The following is a 22,000-nucleotide window of genomic DNA, read 5'->3' as shown; positions in this document are numbered from 1 at the left end:
CGGTGGAGAATTTCGCGGCACCGGGATTTGAGCCCCGATCATCTTGCATGCGAGGCGGATGTTCTACCGCTACGCCACTGCTGCACTGCGGTGGCGTAGACTTCGTTTAAATGTGGCTTTTACGCGCAAGTACTTACATTTAATTGGACGGGTGGACTCGCCGGAATCTTCAACTTGTGGCATCCCAGATACTGTAGACCACATAGTATTGGTGTGCCCAGCGTATGCGTGCGAAAAAAGTGTGCTAGCCGCTTCCTTGAAGCGTTTGGACAAGAGGCCTCTGTCGGAGGAACTGCTGCTGGGCACTTGGCAGGACAAGGGGAAGGGTGTCCAGTGTGCTCTTTGCCGTTTTTTGTGCGCCAGCGGACTTGATTCGCGCTTGTAAAGCAAGCCACTGTGCCTGTAAATATGTATTTCATATGCCTTCTCCCATATCGTCACCCACCATGATCTTTCTTCTCTCCGTCCCCCTCCCCAGTGCAGAGTAGCAGACCAGATTTGAATTATTCCGACCAACCTATCTGCCTTTTCCTTTAAATAAATCCATCTATCAATCTATCTGCCCTCGCGAAGACGAAATAGGCTGTAGTCATTTTCTGGTTTAAACGGTTGTGGCGAGGGGACAGATTAGGCTACTGAGTTCATTTAGACTAGGCAGCACAGGTATTTATTTTCATTTGCAACTGACTTCCGGTGAAAGAAGAAGTTGTTCTCCAAAAGAACGCTGCGTTACCGTCTCTGCTGTTTTTTGGAATTTGTGCCATAACCGGTAGGTGCCGCTCCCTTTTTCGCACGGCGATGAAAGTGAACACCCATGGGCCTCCTTTGGAACCCGTCGGCAGCGGTCGCCCAGAGGAAGCGTCTCTACAACTAGAGTGACGCAAGCAGCCAGGCTTCCGTGCTGTACTCGCCTGCTAATGAAGATTCTTCGGCCGACGACGATGGGTTCATGCCGGTGCTTAGCAAGAAAGCAAAGCGAAGACTACACCGAAAACTAGATTCGTCCTCATCAAGCACGTCTACGGTCATCACTACGCGAGGCCCTCCGACACACACTGTCATGTTTGTGCCAGAGACGCCAACATGATAATCTGAACCAACTCAACAGGCAAGTCACGTCTGTGTTCCTTGAATGCCTCGTCCCTGGAAAGATTAAAGCCGTTAGAGTGAAACCTTACAAAACATAATTGCCATTGATGTCATGGAGCGGAGCTCATTGGAGAGTTTGACCGCCATCAACAAACTTGGCGACATCAGTGTGCGCTCCCATATTCTTCAGGACAGTGGCACTATGGCCGGCGTCATCTACAATGTTGACGTGACCATCGCTGACACCGATCTACCAGTCCTAATCAAACCAGCATCAAATAGCATCTCCATACCGCAAGTGCAGCGCCTCGGTTGATCGAAATGCATCAAGCTCACTTTTAAGGGAGACTGCATACCATTGCATGTGAAGGTTGGACATTTCCGACACCCGGTCCGGCCTTTCGTGCCCAAGCCACTTCAATGCAGAAAGTGTATGAAGATCGCGCACATGAGTGCGGTCTGCAAAAATTCCATCGTGTGTCCTAGATGCTCAGAGTCGCATAGCGGCGACATTTGCCGTGCGATTGTTCTGAAGTGCGCCAACTGCCGTGGCCCTTATGATTCCTCCTCTAAGGACTGCCGCCGCTTAAAGACAGAACGGGCAGTGCTAAAGCAAATGGTGTGTGATCAATCTACGCACAGAGAGGCCGCTGCTAAGGTGCGACGGTGTCATTCGCGTTGCCGAAGATTATCTAAGAAAGTAGTTAATTTTGATAGCAAGGCCTCGAGCACTCCTGCATCTTGTCCTATGCCTGCCGTTTTAAATCAAGGGACGGGCGCTGAATCTGGATATGCTGCCTCAGACGTTAACTGGCCACCGCTACCAAAACCTTCCACGTCCGCTGGGCCAGGAATGTCCTTCACCTACTGCTGAACCAGAGAAAAGTCAGCATGTGGGACATGGCCAAGACCTACAGGTAAATGCCTTTCTCACGTCCATGATGGATGCAATCCGCGCTGTGCTATCTAGTCTGCGCACGCCAGCAGCACAGAATGTGCTACGGGTTCTGGGCGCGCTACCAGCAGTCCTAGCGGCTCTACAGTAGCAGTCACAATGGCTCCCCCAGCATTAGCATTTGTAAAAAAAAAGCTCAAGCACGCCTCTATTTTTCAATGGAATGCCCATGGGCTTCAGTCCCGAATTGCAGATATTCGACAAAATGTTCATGCAAATCGCATCCCCATCCTTGTTATTTGTGAGCCGAATGTACCAAAGATCTTGCGACTGTCAGGCTACGAGGCATTTGCATCTCCAACGCACCCCAGGAAACAGCAAGGACATAATTTATATTCGGCGAGAACTCACATAAGTAACCCATCCGGTTCCTCCCAGCAACGATAACCAGTACGTTTGCCTGACAGTGAAGAAGCGCAATCTCACGTTTACACTTGTGGGTGCGCATATGGCGCCATCAAGTCGTTTTGACGCCACGCGATTGAGCGACTTGATGGAGATTACACCTGGCCCTTGGACCATCGTAGGAGACTTTAACGCTCACCACATCATGTGGGGAAGTGTTCGAATGAACCTCATGGGAAGAAAGCTTGTGTCCTTCGCCCCTGATCATGACCTGCAGTGTCTTAATAACGGTACACCGACCTTTATTCGAGGGGCAACTTACAGCAGCTGTCTTGATTTAGCTTTCATGTATTGATGCCTTACCAACAACGTCCAATGGTTTGCAGATATAGAAACAAACGGAATTGACCACATTCCTAAATATGTGATCATTAATGGCCTTTCCACATCCCGTCTGTCCCACGAATGCGCCACATCGATTGGTCGGCATTTCAAGCACTTATCGAAGATGCTTGCACAGCAGGCCTCTCTGCAGGTATTGAAGAGAAAATTATGGAGGCCATGATAAACGCGGTGTCTTTCTTCACCACAATGCCTACCTACACAGAGTTTGAGACGGAATTAAAGCGCCTGTGATTATTGCGACAGAGGGCAGAGCGTAAATACCGACGCACGAAGTCGCGCCTCGACTTCAGAGATGCAAGGCACATGCAAAAGAAAATTCAGTGCAGAATTCAAGCCCTCCAAGCAAAACGTTGGCGGTCATTCTGTGAAACGCTTGATCCCCGCAAGCCTTTATCACGCATCTGGAATGTCGTTCGTGGTCTCCGAACATCCCCTAAACAGCTCTACCCATTCAAATCTCTCGTACTCTACCAAAGACGTGGCGAGGTCGAGGTAGCAAAATATTTATGCGCTATGGTAGCAGGCCAATAGACTCCAACGGCAACGCTACATTTCAACGATGTTCCATCACGGGATTCACGAATGAACTTCCCCGTGGCGGAGCTTGACACTGCGCTGGCTTCTTCCAGACGGTCATCATCGCCGGGTCCCGACGGCGTAACGTACACTGCGCTTAGAAATTTTGGACAAGAAGCTAGACACTCTCTTTTGGAATATTACAACAAATCATGGAATGAGGGTGCAGTTCCAGACGAGTGGAAATGCAGTCGTTTAGTTACGCTTCTGAAACCTGGCAAATCGCCTCTGAATTTGACATCATACCGTCCAATTGCACTGGCTAGTTGCGTTGCTAAAGTACGTGAAAGAATGCTGCTTACACGTATTGAGTCGTACCTGGAGCGCTACCGCATATATCAGGATGTAATGTCAGGGTTTCGACGTGGACGCTCTTCAATTGACAACGTGGTGGACCTGGTATCATCTGTACAACGGCAAAAAATTTTGAAGCGCTTACCCGTGGCGTTGTTCCTGGAAATAAAGAGCGCATATGACAACGTCACTCACCAGGCCATTTGAGAGGCTCTGGGAGCTGCCGAGCTTGGCGGTCTGTTTTTTGCTGGATACGCAGTTTTTTTATCCAACAGATCTCACTTTATGCAGACTGAGAATAGCCCAACATCTTCTCATTTCACTTCCCGTCGAGTCCCAAAGAGCGGAGTACTAAGCCCAACGCTTTTCAGTCTTACTCTTGTCGGGCTTGTCGACTTAATAACACAGTCGGCGCAGCTTTCAATATATGCAGACGGCATCGGTATCTGGGCATCAGGAGTTACGCGCCCACAGGTTAGAGCGAGGCTTCAAAAGGCGGCAAGTATAGTTGCAGCCTACCTCCACCTGCAAGGCTTACAGATATTAACTGAAAAGTGTTCGCTAATTCCATTTACACGCAAGAACATGTCACCTTACACCGTACGCATTGATGTTAAAGCAATACCCTACAAAAGCAGCCATCGCTTTCTGGGAGTGATCACCGACCGAAATCTTTCGTGGACTCCCCATACTTCATTCATGAGAAACAGGCTGACAGCAATTGCACACTTGCTTGCCTTTTTTTGCGGGAAAGTCATGGTAGGCGTCCGTGCAGTCGATGCTCCAACTATACCATGCATTATTTATGGGATTTCTTCGGTGCAGCTTACCTGCACTTGGAAATATCAGGAAAACCAACTTAAGAATTCTACACAGCGCTCAAGCTCTGCGAACCTATATTGCCGAAATGTGCCTCTACGGCTGCTATCATTTTAATTGCACAGGAGCATCCCATATCTACCTGCCTAACAGTTGACGCCCTGAGGGCACATTTTCTACACATCTCCCGGGTTCCCTGTCATCATTTGGCTAGACTTCCTATTACCAGGCCGCGTACATCGTTTACAGAGACCGTTGATGCGCATCGCGCTATTTTGCTGCCCCAGTTTACACCCGCATCTAGACCATCCTCTCCACTATGGAGCCTGCATAAACCACACGTGCTTCTTTCAATACCCTGAATCAGAAAGAAGGTCGAGCTATCGCCTACAGAACTAAATCAAATCGCTCTTGAATGCTTCCATGAGCACCATGCAAATCGTTTGCACGTCTACTCCGATGGTTCAGTGAATGCCGTGAGTTATTCAGGCTCCATGGTCATAGCCTCAATTATTATAGAAATAAAAGTTGGGACAATTCACCAGACTTCTTCAACAGCTGCAGAGCTAACCGCTCTTCGTGTCCCAATTAGGCATATTAGTCAGCAGAGCCCTCAGTGGTGGCCTATATTCACAGATTCAAAAGCAGCCCTGCAAGCCTTAAAAGCGGCTCTTCGCCGTGAAGCACATGAACAACTCGTTGCGGAAATACGACAAATTCATCACTATGCAATTAACGGAGGACATGACATCATCTTTCAATGCTTCCAGGACACAGCGGCAAAGCGGGCAATCTCCGTGCGGACGAGGTCGCACGAACAGCACACCAAGACGGCGATTGTGTGCTGAAATGTTTAGTCCCTTTTACAGTGCAGACGCAGCGGGCAGGCTTCGCGCACTTGCGCGGGAACACACGCTCTGCTTGTGGAATTCTGGGCAGTTTGCGAACTGCCGCTTAATATCCCTGGACCCTGACCTGAAGCTCCGGCTTCCACCTGGCCTACCCCGACGCGAAGAAACTTTGCTGTGCCGCCTGTGGGTTGGTGTGGTATTCACAAACTCGTATTCTTTTATGATAGGTATGAGAAACAGCCCTGCATGTAAAAACTGTGGGTGCGATGAGTATACAGGCCACATTCTTTGTGAGTGCCTCATATACAGTGAGGTATTCAGTGTCTATGCCGTGCGCTGGAGCATCTAGATGGACGTCCATTGACTGAAATTAGGATTTTAGGTCCCTGACCACGGCGATATTTTGCGGTGAAGGCCTCCCAGGCACTGCTCCGCTTTATGAAAAGCACAGGCCTAATCGAAAGACTATGATTTTGCTGTTATGTTACGTGATATGACTGTGGCGTGATGTGATGTAACATGTCTGTGATGGGACTTTACTAACTTCACTCATCCCTCTCTCACAACGTTTACATCCACTCACCCCTTCCCCCAGTGCAGGGTAGCAAACCGGTTTCTTTTACGGGTTAACCTCCCTGCCTTTCCTCTTCCTCCTTCTCCTCCTGACTTCCCGTAATGACGGCCTTCCACTGGCACTAACGAGGGCTTCTACAACTCGCATCCGCTTCATTTTTCATGGGCTGAAGATATAGCCGCAAAAATAAAAATACCGGAAAGAAAGGGCGTCATGTCTTGTAATGCTTGGCATATAGCTGCGATAAACAATCTACGGTTTTCCTCTTGCCTATTTAGCGACAGGACCCTGAGTGAAGTCGTTCGTTGCACGTGGTGAAAAAAAATTAAAAAATTACAGCATGAACAGCTTTCTTTTTCAGCGCTGAAAATAGGTTAAGCTTGCAGTCTTTTTGTCCCTGATAAAAAAAAAAAAAATGAAACCCTTAAAACCACTTGTAGACACTGCCGGACGTTGTCCACGGCTCATGGCTTGGCGATTGCAACGCGCCTTGTCCATGAGCAACGGTACGCACATTCAGCTCCCCTCCCCTCCCTCCCCGCTTTGCCCACAGTCCCGCTTCTCTATTCCCTTTCTTTTTTTTTTTTTTTTGCTTTGGGTGCGCCCTGCGCTTAGTTTACGTTTTGTTGGCTATATTGCTATATTTGACAGGATGGGGCCACCGGGTTGGATCGATGCTACAACGAAATTGAATTTCGGAAGACGAATTTAAAATAAAAGAGGGGGGCCCTCAGAACGCCGAATTTGGAACCGAAGGAGCTGGGAGTGACAGCGAAGAATATTGCGAAAAGCAAGCGTACACCGAAATGGCAAGGCCTGAATTCATAAGCTTCGATTTTCGTTGTGAATTCATCTTATCCTACGGCAGCACCTTCGAGGATTTCGGCATTCCACGGCCCATTCCCCAAAGTACGGAATACTGTTTTGGCAAAGTTTTCCGCATTCGTGAAGCTTTTTGAGCGCAACCTGAGCCGTCATATTTGTATACGCTTATTTAAAACTGTTTGTTGTTTGAAAGTTTTTGTTTTGTATGATTTCATAAAAAATATTAGTTGTGGTTTAGCTCTCGTTAACTCTAGTTTAATTGCGAAAGCAACGGCGGAAGCTTCTTTTGCCTGCTACATTATTCCCCTGTCACGCCCTATCAATGTAAAGTGCTACCTTATTGGGGACACTTAAGCTCATCATTTAATGGTATGACGCGAGAGTGTAAGCTACCAGCTCACATATAAAGTCGCTTGGACGTGCCTGCATGTCGTAGGGGTAACGAGAATGCAAATGGTTCAGGCAGGCTGAATTCTGATATCACCCTCCCATATGAAACGAAAGACCCGAGTTGGCAGCTCCTGCCCGTGGCATAGGGGTAACGTGAATTCAAATGTCATGGCAGGCTGATTTTTTTTTTTTTTTTTTTTTTATGAAGAGATCATAGCTACGCCCTTCACGGCATAGCTGTGGCCACCCGAGGTCTCACGTTGGCGAGACCTCCATGTGTGCGCCTCTGCCCGCGGAGCAGACATCTTGCGGGAGCGAGCGGCAGCGGTTGGATGGATGGATGGAATATAGGAGCATCCCCTTTGAAGCGGAGTGGTAGCAGTTGCCATCGTACTCGTGTTTTTCCCTATATCTTAATTATTGTTTTAGATCGGTTAACTATGCCATCATTCGATTTATTAAATTTTTGTTTCTACATTACTAACATTATGTTACTTTTCTGCTTTTAAGCCACCAACCTTCCAATCGTTTTTTGCTAGCTTCCACCGCAGGTTAATTAACCCGGCCACTGGTATCTCTAAACTCCAGGGCCTCACGAAGAGTGCCTGCGCCTGCATAGACTTCCGTATGGATACCAACCCATTCGAGTATAAGATAGTTAATTGTTTCTATGGATTTACCAAATACTACACATGTGTCATCATCATGGTTAGACTTCTTTTTGTAGCTGCGTGTTCTAGAGCACCCTGATCTAGCTTCAAAAAGTAGGGCACTGCCTCTTGAGTTATCAAAGAAAGCTTCTTTCCTGATCTACCTTTTTCACTTCCGGTATAGTTCTAAACTGTTTCTTTTCCAAAGAATTTATCCAATTTTTACCTTCTGTGTTTTTCACGTGTTGCTTAACGTTATTTTGTTCGTCCTTGTAACCAGCATACTGATTGGTTAGTTTCCTAGTTCTTTTCCTGCATTGGCAGTCAACGCTTTTTAGGTATAGGTATTTAAATAATTTAGCTGCCCACCTGTTACTGTCCAATTTCCTCAGGCGTTCCTCATATAATATTTTACCTGCGGCATACGCGACGAGCTGAAACCTGGCGTAATATTGCTTTCACAACCAAAGTGACTAGTTGTGCTTGATGTATTACAGCGGCGCAAAACTTAGCACACAAGTACGAACCCCTTTTTGCGCGCTCTACTAGGCCTTAATTAGGAATAAGTACTTCGCATATGGACACCTCAGTGTCGCATTCATTAAAGTTCCCTTCACTACTTCCTTAACGAGGCATTGAAGAAGGTATTTCTTTATATTTAAATTATGCTTATATTGCCGTTTTGTAATGACAAAAAGACTAGTCGCATGGATAACTGAGAATTTATCAGCTAGAGAAAAGATAAATAAAAGTTAAATTACTTGAGCTATTGAGACGTCAACAAAGTTTTGTATTCGCCGTGATCGCACTTTCGTCGTGGTGGCACCTTGGTAATGGTCGCACTGACCTTGAGCCGTTGCCTAGCAACCGCTAGAAGAAGAAGAAGAAGAAAAAAACACGCACCCGATTTGCATAGTTAATCAAATGTTGAAGCAAGTGCTTAGCACTGCTTATCCCTGCTATAGCCTTCCATCGCTTGCAGTCGCGCAGCCCGTTTTGTCCTAGAGTTTCTACCGCACGTTTGTTCCTCTTCGCTTCGGAATCCGTTTCACGACGACGCTCAGTGTCTTAAGCAGTTTCCTTCAGCACGTTTCCTCATTCTTTGTGCTTCTAGATTCTTTCCCCGTTTAGCTGCAATATCAAAATCAGTAGACTCACGATCATGCTGCTTTCGTAACTGTTATACGTCAGCACGTCGATCACGGCAAACCTGCGCCGCAGTGCCTAGCCCGGCTTTATGCATTGAGACGCGTAGCAAACGGGCGGCGCAACTGCGTCCTCAGCTTTCCTTGCATCATCTTCACAAATGAACTAAAACTGGCACATTGTATCCCTTTACAATGCACTGCTCTGCGGCCAAAAGGTCTCAGCAGCAGCTGCTCGGAGCCGATATCCAGTGAGCACTACGCGTGAACGTTTGCTCTCCGTGAAGGCTGGGGAGTGACTGAAGCGAGGAAAGAGACGCCGAAAATGAGGATGTGCAAGCGACACACGACTGCTGACTCTGGAGTAACACACGCTTGTGCAACACTCTACAATGACGGCCGCCACGCCTGCAACAGACACACCCCTCTATCACTATCTTACTCTCTAACTAGGTTCATCTATGCGGCTGCTCCGCCCCCTCAGTGTTAAGTCGCGCGATGCATGCGTGAGGCCACTTTCCCTTTCCCCTCTTCAGGTTCACGAAGAGACGGATGGACAGAGAGAGCGTGGCTTCAGCTGCAATTGTGCGGCCGCTCCGTTTCCTCAATTCTAAGCCGCGCGACTCGCGCGTCGCCACCTTCTCTTTCTCCACTTCAAGTTCACGAAAAGATAGTTAGCGGCTTCGGACAGACATCGGCGAAATCCACGATTGCGGCTAGTAGTACTACGCACTAAAAGAAGAGGAAGAAGGAGACGTTTACTTTTGGCAGAAGCTGCCAACTCGGGCCTCTCCTTTCATAGGGGAGAGTGATATCGCATTATTCCTAGGGCACTAAGGCACGTTAGTACGACTCGGTTAAAGCGGGGCTTTATACGTTTCGCAACAGACGCTTTCGCCTCATCGCACTTTAGTGGTTAAAAGTGCCCCAACGGCATTAATAAAGCTGTAACCATAGTGTAAACTACTATGTGCAAAATCCATGCCTTTCCTTTCAAACCGAACCAAACCACAAGCTGTTAAACCACGACTAAATTTTTGGGCGTGCATCTCTGAGGATGTACGGCATCGCAATTCACCTGCAGATAGCCATCACAAAGTTTCTTTTTATCATATTTGATATGGTGGAAACGAAATTCAGTAATGCTGTCTTCTCAGTCCTACGCTCATCTTTATTTGTTGGCGAGCAAATGTCAACATGATCAGAAATTGTCGCAGAACCAATTTTTATTACGAAAAATTGTTTTCAGTTGTCATCACTGTGTCTTTGAATATACAAATTTTAAAGCAACTCGGCTATAGCTCAATAACGCATTACGTGTCGAGACAAGCGTGGAACGCATTGATTCTCGCAGCATTTAAAGTGCCCAAGGCATTTAAAATTCTAGAACAAGCTGAATTCAGTCTTGAACATTGCGCTCTAGCTGTAGCAACATACGAACCTACTCGTACCCGTTTTGTCACAATCAAGCACTTCTTCGTAAATCAGTGCAATCAAGACGTGTAAGCTTGTACCAAATAATAGTAGTATAGTAGTACAAAATATACGTTTAATATAAATGGGTTAGAGTATAGGGGCCGGGTTAGTCGGGTCCTCACTCCGAGACGCCGCTAGATGAAACTCCAAGCCGAGATCACGGATAAAAGGACCTTTGTGCCGCGAGTTCGCAGCTGCATAGGGCCACCTCCAAATCCGCCCGCGTTGTGTTCTGTTTGTGGGATATGGCTTCGTCTCCTTGACAAGCCTTTACCATATAGGAAATGTCTGCATTCTGGCCCGAAAACCTATACTGAGCCGCAAAATATTGAAATACGTTTCACAAGGGCCCTGTTCTAAAAGTGGCTAAGGTTTGTGCTGTTCGCTCCCAATTTCTATGATGACACTTCTGCATAGCTTCATTTGGAATCACTCTCTAGGTCCCTCTTCGAGACCCTCAAGATGCTGTATGTGTAGCACTCCATCCAGTGAGAAAAGGCCCGACGTTTAAGCATTTAGTTGATGCATACTCCATATTTAAGTGCGACACGCACACTTTTTGCCATTTTTTCCTATCTTTCTTTTTTTTTTTTTTTCCTTCTGTGCCTGTTATCCAAAACGTACGAACTGGCTACTTTCTTTCTTGTTAGACAGTCCTGGACAGTTATTTCCTAAGACATAGCTTACTCTTTTTTTTTTTCGCAGGTATCACGAAATAGATATTACAGATTTACTGCTTATTATTCTAGCAATGCGATCATTTATAAAGAAAAAGTCGCCTGGAGCTAAGCGCAAAACAATCTTCAGAATGACACATTTTTAATCTTTGACATGATTAGGAATAGACGCGTTTTCAAATTGAGGAAATGATCGTTTCAAAGTTCCTCTAGCATCACGTTGTTTCATTACCTGTTGTTCCTACAGAGTCCTGCAGCCAGTCTACAGCCAGCCTCCTTTCATCGCATTCTTTTCGATATCCTGAATATTACACAACTTTTTATTCTATAAATTCAGTCTGATGTGATATAAAAATAAACGTTTCAGTTTTAAGTTTTCTTCCCTGCCATAACGCCGTCTGATGCAGGAGCAAAAAATCGAAGATTTCCGTCGTTGAGCCTCGCGAACGCTCTACCGGAACTCCTCAAAATTTCCAACGATCGTTGATAGAGCCGCGTGTTTTCACTTCAATAATCTTTTTCGCCTTAATGTTGCTGTCTTTCTTCTTGGTTTTTGTTGAATTCATTTCTTAAACCCTATACTCTTTCTAGGCCGCAGCACTTTCTTCCTTGGTGTGTTTTGTGCCCACTCTAGTGTATCTTCGCCTAACTATTTGCGCTCACCGAATAAGCAAACTCATATACACAAGCTTCTTAGGGCGTTCTACCTCCAGGTCGGCAATGCTTATATTTAGCATCGGGGCCCTTTTATGGGAAAATCACGGCAGCGTAAGTCAGGAAAAATACGTTTTTCTACTCAAACAATTTTCGGCCGATGCTAGGCATCGAAAAGTGTTTAACGCAAACAGGCCGCTTTCGCCGTTATTGAGGTTGTGTTAGGTTGAAAGACACAACCAATATATACAAAATGCATAACCCCAAACGTGTCATTTGTAATTTTTTTTTCTTCTTACTAGAAAAAGCAGGGTGGGGGGGGGGGGGGGGGGGGCTTGTCAAGCCTCCTTATGACTCAGAGATATCGAACGGCATTGCCAACCGCTTACATTCAGAAGTAACAGGCTTCAGCGGCCAGTCGTAATCAGACAAACGAATAAATCTGAAAGTGAGTCGATACAAAACCGGAGGTCCTTACTGTTCCTTACAGGTTTTGGAGTTTAGGTATAAGGCTCACACTGAATGCCTGGCCCTGCCTCATTGTAAATTCTACAGCATACGTCGCGACAACAGCAGGCGACAAGTTGAGAGGTGTGTGTCGCAGTAAAGAGGTCTTGTTCTAGGAAATGTTGGTTTTATACATACGGTAACACTCTATAAGACTAATCAATACAAGACGACACGCTCTCATGATGAAATACGAATCTGCTGCTGCTACGTCATGCTCCGTTTCACTTTACTTATCTTTTAGTCGTCTTCTTGTCCAAAGAAAAGCACACACAACAGGCGAAAAGAAAACTATGCGTGTATGTAATAAGAAAAAAATAATGCATTGATACATACATTCATAAATATTTATTCTAAAGATGATCTGAGGCCTTAAGGCATTTTTGTTTTTCGAGTGCCTTTTCTGATCTAGGCAAGGCATCAGGAAAAAAAGAAAGTCAGCAACGCATCCTCATTTTGCATGGTTCGTTCAGGTGCCGTTAGTGGCATACTATTCAGCGGCCTGCTCTCATCCTTTGCTGGGTAGTGGCCCAGCAAAAGCTGCCGGAAAATCTTTTAACAGCGAAAAAAAAACACATTAGTTGTCTTTCGCTTGTTCAAGAGACCGCAGTAGTTGGCCGCGGTTTCTGGCGAGGAGTGTTTAATTTGCTCTCTCTTTTGCTCGCTTGCTGCTGATGTTCATTTTCTTCAATTACTGCCCCCGGTCACCACTGGCGTCCTGTGTCCCATCAGTTCTCACCTATGGTCTTTTACGTGCAGGACCTGCAGCCGCCGTCGCCGTCGTGGCGCTGACACACGTCGCTGACCAGCGGGGAGGAGGAAGGCATCCTTCGCTCGCGTCTACACAGCGGCCAAAAAGGTGCGCCATATTTAAATTTCCCCGTTCCTACACACTGCAGGGTTGTTTTCGCCGGGGCCCTTTTGGCACCTTTATATGTGAGGGTGTACATCACACACTTCATACATTACCTTTAACTCGTCCAGAGTGTTTTGTCTGCACGTGCGCAGACAGACCCCCCCCCCCCCCCCTCTTATCTAAATAACAATACAGTTTACCTAAATGGAGGCGCAAACTTACTATGTACGGTTCATAAATAAAAATTCGAATGACGAAAGAAGATCGGAATATCTGCTCTCGCTTTTGTAGCTCTGGAAACATTGCCTTAAAAAGAAAAACGAGGTAAATGATCGTAAAAAAACTTGGAGCACTTTGGAATGCTATTTAACGTCGACGTTCACGACTTTCGGAATCAGTCACGACTACGAATTTCAGTCCGAACGCAGGCAGCGTGGTAACATACGCAAAGGTTTCACGGGTGCGCTGGTAAAGGAAGAACCTTCGCCGCAATTTGAGAACTTTCGCAGCATCACAACGTTGCCTTTTGTTGCTTTATCAGATGCCCATCTGGATTTGGAACGAAAGTTTTGGAACACTCGGCATCATATTTTCTCTTATTCTAGGCCGCAGGTTCAACGTAATATTTGCCATAGCTTGCGGATGATGACCGCCTACGGTTGCCAAGAGCGGGAACTAAAAGAATTCTGTGCTTAACACCAAGACTATATTCTAATTTTTCTTCATAAGCACTACCCTGCATATATATATTCGCATTTGCAGCATACTGACCGCGTAGGGGGAGTCCAGTATTCGTAATAACAATATAGATGAGCTTTGAAATTGAAGAAGAATGAGAAATAGACAGGAAAGAAGAAAAACGTTGCGGCAGGTTGTATGGGATCTGCAATAGAAAGAAGAGCAGAGGACAGAAGCGCAAACTGTTGCGCGAATCTTTCCACCTTTCCTCGCCTTTATTGAGAGCGATAGGAGTTCGCGCATTGCAACATAGCACTCGCAACTCGCATGTGCATGCTGTAGTAGCTATCCCGGCGCTGCAGCGAGCCAGATAGCGTCCTTATTTTTGATGCTGGTGAAAAAAGTTCCAGGCCTCTTTCTGCGTAAAATATTATTAGAAGTCACAGTTCAACAATAGTAACTGCGTTTTCTTGAAATTTCATTGATCTACTGACCCTCCTCGACCTGCTGCATGTGTGAGCGAATCTGAATATTATACATTGCATTTTCTACGGCGTCCCCCGAGAAGAACAATGTTTGTCCACCGCGGTTTCTTCACCACAGCCGATATTCGCCTCGTGACGGAGAGAGAGTCAGTGAGAATCAACGGTCGCAAATTTTCGCCTGCTTGTAAATGCGGCAGCCAAACCATGAGAGCACACCTAGTTACCATTTTAAATGATGGTACTGTTACTGAAGCCGTGGCTCCTTCATAATCCCACCATGCTTTTTCTGGTGTGTGTGCTCGCGCAAATATTTCTGTGCAAACGTTTGCCTAAGGTTATTGGCGTTCACGAGGCGCCTTCAGGCAGGGCCCCGCATGACAAGCAGCTGATCCCGCAGTTGTTGTTTTTTTTCGCTTGGACAGTTCTGGTAAGAGAGGGAAACAGTTTCCATCCGGAACATGCAAATGAAGCTGCGCTCCCCTACTCACTGGTCTGGCGTTTTCGTAAGACCCCACTTCGTTCTAATTAAAACGTGCTGCCGTCTCGCCATCTGTGTATATTCGGCAGGGAGGTGAGTCTTCTGTCTGACTTCCTTGATTAAATTACCACCGTCACCGATTGCACATTAACATATAGGTGAATATACTAGTGCAAACTCATGAACTTTCTCTTTTGGTTCCTCAAAAATGAGCCCACTAGCCACAGCCTCTTCCAAATCTCCGTACTGGTGTGGGTGTCTAAATTTCCCCGTCTATGGCTAGTTGATAACTTTGCTTTACTGTCATCTCTCTACAAGCGAGAGGGCCGATTGAACGTATAAAGTAATTCCACCATCATGCTTTTATCAGGCCTTAAATTCAAGAACAAAGACGCAGTAACCGACTTTGAAAGAGGCAGGAAATGAAAGTCGAAAGGCGGACTGTTTTCCCAGCGGTGCGAAGAAATCTACTTTAACGCAGTCAGACGTGACAAGTGTTCTCGTCAAGCTACACTATTCTTCGAACCTTTTTAAGCTTGCGTAAATGGCTTCCCATATTGCGCAAATATCACCGCAAGTGAATTATGTATGTTAATAGGCGTGGTCAAGCACACATTTGCATCGCATGTCGTTTTTTTTTTTTCTTTCTATCTTCAAATTAGGCTATTTAATGCCCAAAGAAGAAATATGCGAGCATTTTTCTTCTCACCCAATATGTATTCGTCATGCACGAAAACTCACGTTTCAAACGCGGTAGTGGTGCGATAGCGGTAGTCAGTTAAGTAACTGTAGATTTGGTATGCTGCCTATTACATCAAGATTATCAGTATCGAGGCCCTTTTTGAGCAACTAAGCAGACAAAAGCAGAGAAACGATATGGTTGTTATGACTAGGTTATAAAAGAAGCCAGCACTGTTCGAAACCAAGGAAAGCGAAGAGATATTTTCTTTCTTTAGCTTGTCGTGCTAATCGCTGTACAAATAGTTGCGAAAACCACTACAATAAAAAAAAAAATCGGTTCGAATTGCCCTGGAAGCATGCGATTGTTCTTTTGTTTTTGTTTTCTCTGATTTTAATCAATAATTAAGCTTTCGCACTTTTTTATTAACCTCTGTGCTTCTGACGGGAAAGTCAAGACGGAAAACAAAACCAAGATTCAAGCCAAGTAGGACATAAATAAGGAACTGGCAAGGAAGAAGTCAACATGCAAATGCTTAGGTGTCATAATGCTTTGAATGGCTGTTCATAGAGTTCGCATGTGGACCACTTGTTTACCAACGTTGCATGGAGCGTATATACTCTGTTCAGAGAAATCCTAGGTCACTCCCTGCCCTCGCCTCGGCTGTACCTAAAGAAAACTGTATTTATGACCTGTGTTAGGCCTACCGTGGAATATGTCTGTATAGTATAAGACCCTTTCAGAGCTGTTTTCAATGTTAAACCGGCAGAAAATTCAGAACAGGGCAACCAGAATCTCGTTGGAAAGGTACGCTCGGATACATAGTTCTAAAGCAATAAAAAATGCTAGGGCGACTTTGGATCACTAAAGTGCGATGAGGTGAAAGCCGTTATAGCGCTGTGGTCTGTAGCCCTCCACTACGGCATCTCTCTCTTTCTTCGTTCACCCCGCCGGGGTGGCGCAGTGGTTACGGCGCTCGACTACTGTTCCCAAGGACGCGGGATCGAATACCGGCCTCGGCGGCAGCTTTTCGATAGAGGCGAAAAGCAAGGCGCTCGTGTGCTGTGCGATGTGAGTGCACGATAAAGAACCCCAGGTGGTCAAAATTTCCGAACTCCTCCACTACGGCGTCTCTCATAGCCTGAGTCGCTTTGGGATATGTTAAATCCCTCAAACCAAACCAAACCGTTCACTTCCACTTGAAGCGTTTGGACAAGAGGCCTTTGTCGGAGGAACTGCTGCTGGGCGCCTCTGATGGGGCAGGGGCAGATAGGTCACCGCCGCTTGCGGCGGGGGCTAGCCTGCCACCTAATTTTTATCTGTTGTAGGCCGTCATTGCACCTGCCACCACTTCGGTGGTGGACGACAGCTGTTGTTGCGGCGCGCGTCTTTCTCTTCCTCTTCTTTTTCTTTCTTGTCTATTTTCTCTTCTTTCTGCACGAGGCAGCAGAGGTGGCTCAGCTACAGAGCCAGTAGCAAGCCCGTGCACTTTCTTTTCCTTCTTCCTACAGCCACAACAACAACTGCTGGGCGCTTGGCAGGACAAGGGGAAGGATGTCCAGGCAGTGCGTGCTCTTTGCGGTTTTTGCGCGCCAGCGGACTTGATTCGCGCTTGTAAAGCAAGCCACTGTGCCTGTAGATACATATTTCATATGCCTTCTCCCACATCTTCACCCATCATGATCTTCTTTCTTCTCTCCTTCCCCTTCCCCAGTGCAGAGTAGCAAACCAGATTTGAATTATTCCGGCCAACATCTCTGCCTTTTCCTTACAATAAATCCATCAATCTTTCTACCCACCTTCCCCCTTTTCCTTACTGCTCAGTTTAATGTGCTGTTGTTGTTGTTGTGGCTGTAGGAAGAAGGAAAAGGAAATGCACGGGTCTGCTACTGGCTGTGTAGCTGAGCCACCTCCGCTGCCTCGTGCGGACAGAAGATAAAGAAGAAAGGAAAAAGAAGAGAGAGATAAGGACGCGCGCCGCAACAACAGCCGTCGTCCACTACTGAAGCAGTGGCGGGTGCAATGACGGCCTACAACAAATAAAATTCAGTGGCTGCAGCTAGCCCCCGCCGCAAGCAGCGTTGACCTACCGTCCCAGCCCACAGCCCCTTAGGGCTGGGACGGTAGGTAGATTATTACTAGCGAGAGCGCTAGTAATAATCTTGTGCTGGTCCTGATCGGAGGTACTGCTGAGTAGGTGCTCCCAGTAATCTATAGGGCCACCTCTCGTGAAAGAAGATGTGTGAATGAGGGACATGTGAGTAATGTGTGTAGAAAGTCATCAGGTTCGCCACAGAGCTTGCAGGAAGAAGGAAAGTGATCAGGAAATCGGGCATAGAGAAGGATGGGGTATGGGGCTGTGCACGTTCGTAGCTTGCGCCAATGGGCGCTTATGTTATTGTTAGATTCGGGGCAGAGGGTGTGTAAGTTCTCCTATTTTCGCGGTAGTAGTTAAGGATGTCACGAAAGGACAGCAGGCACTCCCCGGCATGTGAGGAACGTCGTTCCTCTACAGCCTGGAAAGTGATACCTCGGGCCAGGGAGTGAGACTGCTCATTACTGGGAAGAGCCACATGTGCGCGTGTCCAAATAAAGGCGATCGATTGTCGGGGTTGCCAAAAACGCTAAAGTCGGTTAGTATTGGGGGAAACTAAAACATTGGAAAAACTAAGGATAGTCGATTTTTAATACGGTATGATTTTCGTGGCGGGCGTATAGATGTCATGGATAGTGCAATGGCTGCTTCCTCCTCCTGTACTGTAGAATCGGTGAGAATTGAGCAAGAAGAGAGATGTTTTGCGTGATTGTTTGTAACTGCTAGTACCTTACGATAGGCGTTTGCATAAATGGCCGCATCTACATGTGCTACATTGGGGTCTTCTCTATAATGTCTGTGTAAGGCTTGTGCCCTGACTGTTCTGCGGTTTCCGTCCCGTCCCGGATTCATGTTTTTAGGCAGAGAGGGGGTGGGGGGGGGGCACTAAAATTTTCGAACGAATCTCAGGAAGTAATGGTGTGCCTCCAGATGGGAGTCCTATTAGGGATGTGTGCAGAGAAGAGAGCAGTGCTCGACCTGCTGGTGTACGCAAAAGGCTGCCAGCGTAGCTTCACGGAGTTCTCCTCATATGTATTATGGGCGCCAAGCTTCAGTAAGCGGAGTGTCGAGGTGCTGGGAGGAAGGCGCAGGTGCGCTGTTTCTGTGCAACTGTGGTGTAAAGCGTTTAGGCGATCACACTCCTTGCTAGTGAGGGGCTCTGCGGCTCTGCTGGTAACGTGTGCTTGAGTCAGCTGAAGTGTATTTCTTTCGTGAAGGCCTGTTTTCCGATGTGCTGCACGAGGGATGAGCCGAGTAGTTTGTTGAGCATGAGTGTGGAGGGCTTTGATTACATCCCATGGGCTCCATGGGAGTAGAGTCATTCCTAGTAGTCTGATTTCAGTTACTAAGGGAATCGATTGTGTACCGAGTGTTAGAGTGATAGATGGGCTATCAAGATGGGTGGATTAGTCGCGGCCGCGAGTATGAGCCAATAAAGCCGTTCGCCTTAAAATAGTTTCTTTTAGCATATTTAATTTTTCATAATAACAAATTAATAACAAGGCTCTTGCATTTAATACTTCGTGAAAAAAAATTGACATTGAGCGCAAAGGTGATGTAACGAGCCATTCTGCATTTCTAAAGTATGCCAAATTCCCTTAAGCAATGCTGTAATGGCGGCTAGTTGGTTTTCCATCTTCATGTAGGCGCGCTGAACTTTAACTCGAGACAACTCTTGTGTTGGTGAATTGTCTCGAGTTAAAGTTCAGCGCGCCTACATGAAGAAAATTCCCTTAATTAAAGTTTTTGAGTGCCATGCAAAGAAAACTTGTTTCCAAATCTTTTTATCGATAAAGCTGCGCAACAATGGAAAGCGACTAACCACGTTACTGCCAGGCCTTCGCGCCGTGCGGTGTAATTAATCAATAAAAAAGAAATCATTTCTGTGATCAGTATATTAAACACGGTACACAAGGAGCAGAGTCGCAAACCATAACCCAACAATGCAGATTTTTGTGACGGTTGTAACGTTTAGCTTTTATTTTTTCTTGAGCATTGCTTAAGTATTGACATTCTCGTCTCGAATCCTGGGTGATAACAACTGCTCTGTAATCTAAGCCCACCCACCTAGCGGGCGGGTGTCGGTGACATATCAGCCAGGTGTGGGAGCGGGGGAGGGGGGGAAGGGAGGGGAGGGGGGGGGGGAACAGCGGGAACACATGTTTTCAATTCTTTATATACGGCCATGTCCCCAGGACACGAACCAAATCAAGCTCAAACAAGAACGCGGGAGGGCAAGGAAGAGGCGACCCCTGCTGTTATTGGGAAATCCTGGCTTGGGTGGAAAAGTCATCCGGCGGCAAAACCAGAGAACGGTTGGTCGATCAAAGCTCTCCACCTGTCTTTGCTCGTCCACTAAGGCTAATATACTGGCGAGGAAGGTTCTTTGAGCGCCCGCTTCCTTAGGCCTTTAGCATTTACGACGTACTTTGTGTTTGAGGGGCGTAGTAAGCATGATGAGTTAGCCTAAACTCACCGCACACCCAACTTCGTCCACTCTCTTTCTCCAGTATTCACAAACACGCATTAAACAACATAATTCGTTCGCGATGAGCACATTACATATAATTGTCTTGGTCATATATCTCAGTAGTACCACGTTTTCACACTTTTACGTTTAATGTCCTCTTAGGTGCGCGTTTTGTAACACTACCGCTAAGTGACGAAAGAAGAAGCGAAGAAACGAGGACGAAGAAGCACACGCAAACACAGGACGGGTGCTTTCCTGCTGTTCTCCCTCCACTTAGCCATGAGCCTATTAGGCGAGGCAAAAATCTTGACTGATTACTGACAGGTATTTTTTTTTTTAATTTTTTAGCCCGAAATGGTTACCCATCGTCACATCGTGGCTGTTCATTCAAGTTGGCAGGTACCGCTAACGTCTGCTTTATTTATGCTTTCTTGCACGGTTTTCCAATGCGCCACGTACTGTACGTTATGCAGGCCTGCGGTACAAAACCATGCGTTACTCGCCGCCGCGGGTGGTGGTGGTTGTTAGAGCGCTCGACCACTGAGTTCAAGGATGCGGGATCGAATCCTCGCCATGGCGGCCGCTTTTCTATAGAGGCGAAAAGCAAGGCGCCAGCGCGCTGTGCGATGTCAGTGCATGTTAAAGAACCCAAGATGGTGGAAAGTTTTGGAGCCCTTCACTATGGCGTCTTTCATAGCCTGGGTCGCTTGAGAGTGTAAAGTCCTACAAACCAAACCAAACTAAACCCATCCGCTACATAAGAGTTGCAATCTCTTCGGCCACAGCGTAAAACGTGAGCATCGAAAAAAAAAATGGAAGGGCAACATGGTAAAGCTTGCATATGCATACAATAAAAGCGCTGTCTCTGCGGGAACTGTCCTATTCTTATCAATGCACAATATTCAACATAATCAAATTAAAAATAAATATACGTTGTGTTATTACTCAACCGAGCAGTGTCATCATTTCCTCCAAATGAGATAAATACATAACAAAAAAACGTCATGTGCATTCAAACCAAGCGGCTGGCCTCGATGCTCTCTCTTGTTTCTGACAATTTCACTTCAAAGCAGACCACAGTTCTTTCTTTGGCGCGCATCTGTTCAGTATTGCCAGAGAGGAAAACTAGCCGGCCAAACTATCTGCATGGTCTCTTACCTGGGCCAATTGAAAAGGCAACGTTGCACAATGTTGGTTTAACGATCATGGTGCACTCGGCACTAGCACGATACGAAAATAGGCGATAAACTTTCTCGTTGGCATTGCGGCAGTTCATTTGCGAATATTGTTAGGATAAGGCGAATACATGAAAACTCCATGCTTAGAAGCGCTCGAAGCACGTTCTGAACATGGTAAACAGGAACCTTCTTTTTCTTTATATCACGAGCCTACGAAACTCATAGCTACGCATAGCCGTAGCTGCTGGAGAGAATCTTGGGTCGTAAGTATAGTTTTCCATTTCCTGCGGGCTTTCGAATTCTAGCCCTTCCATGGAACACCCCCGTGCTATCACGTTACGGCGCAAAGATGGCAGATATATTTGCTCGGCGAATGGCAATGGGGCCGTAATAGCGCAGAGGCTGTAGTCGCGTTCACAAACAATCGGTACATAGAGCGTTGGCGATAGGCATAGAATCACGAGCAGCTCTCAATGCTGGCGAAAGCGCATACACGCTGTCGGTAAATGAACGACGGAAAAAAAATAAACTGGAAAATATTTAAGCAGTTCATGAGCAGTTTTCGGCCGCTGATAGCAAAGCCGACGTCACCTCATTTTCGCGTTGTGTCAGAATGGATGAAATAGCAAATTTTAATATATCATATAGCCCTTTTAGACACGCATTTTATTCTAATAACAAAACAGAATCCGAATATATTTGTTCGCCGTGGTACCCGCGATATATTTAGAGGTTCGGGAACGACAAACTCTTTCTTTCTGTACGCCCTTTGCTTTTTGTCTCTGCGTATTTGGTCGCCCATGGTGCATGGGCGGAAAGGGAGGATCAGTTTGTGCTTACTGTACATTC

General features: G+C 46.4%; 1 protein-coding gene across 4 annotated transcripts in view; it reads left to right on the top strand.

The window, feature by feature from the left end:
* LOC146197698 (uncharacterized) overlaps positions 1-22,000 on the top strand; it is a 448,896-nt gene that overhangs the window by 135,712 nt on the left and 291,184 nt on the right. For all 4 annotated transcript variants that reach the window (XM_084599608.1, XM_084599606.1, XM_084599607.1 and 1 more), the window contains exon 2: positions 12,992-13,091. The gene's annotated coding sequence lies outside the window, so the exon portion shown is untranslated. The remainder of the gene's footprint in view (positions 1-12,991; positions 13,092-22,000) is intronic.

This window comes from Amblyomma maculatum, chromosome 3 (assembly GCF_055883805.1).
Source record: "Amblyomma maculatum isolate TAMU_Amacu chromosome 3, ASM5588380v1, whole genome shotgun sequence".
NCBI classification, from domain to species: Eukaryota; Metazoa; Arthropoda; class Arachnida; order Ixodida; family Ixodidae; genus Amblyomma; species Amblyomma maculatum.
The sequence above is the reverse complement of the archived record's forward strand: the minus strand, read 5'-3'. Positions and strand labels throughout refer to the sequence as shown.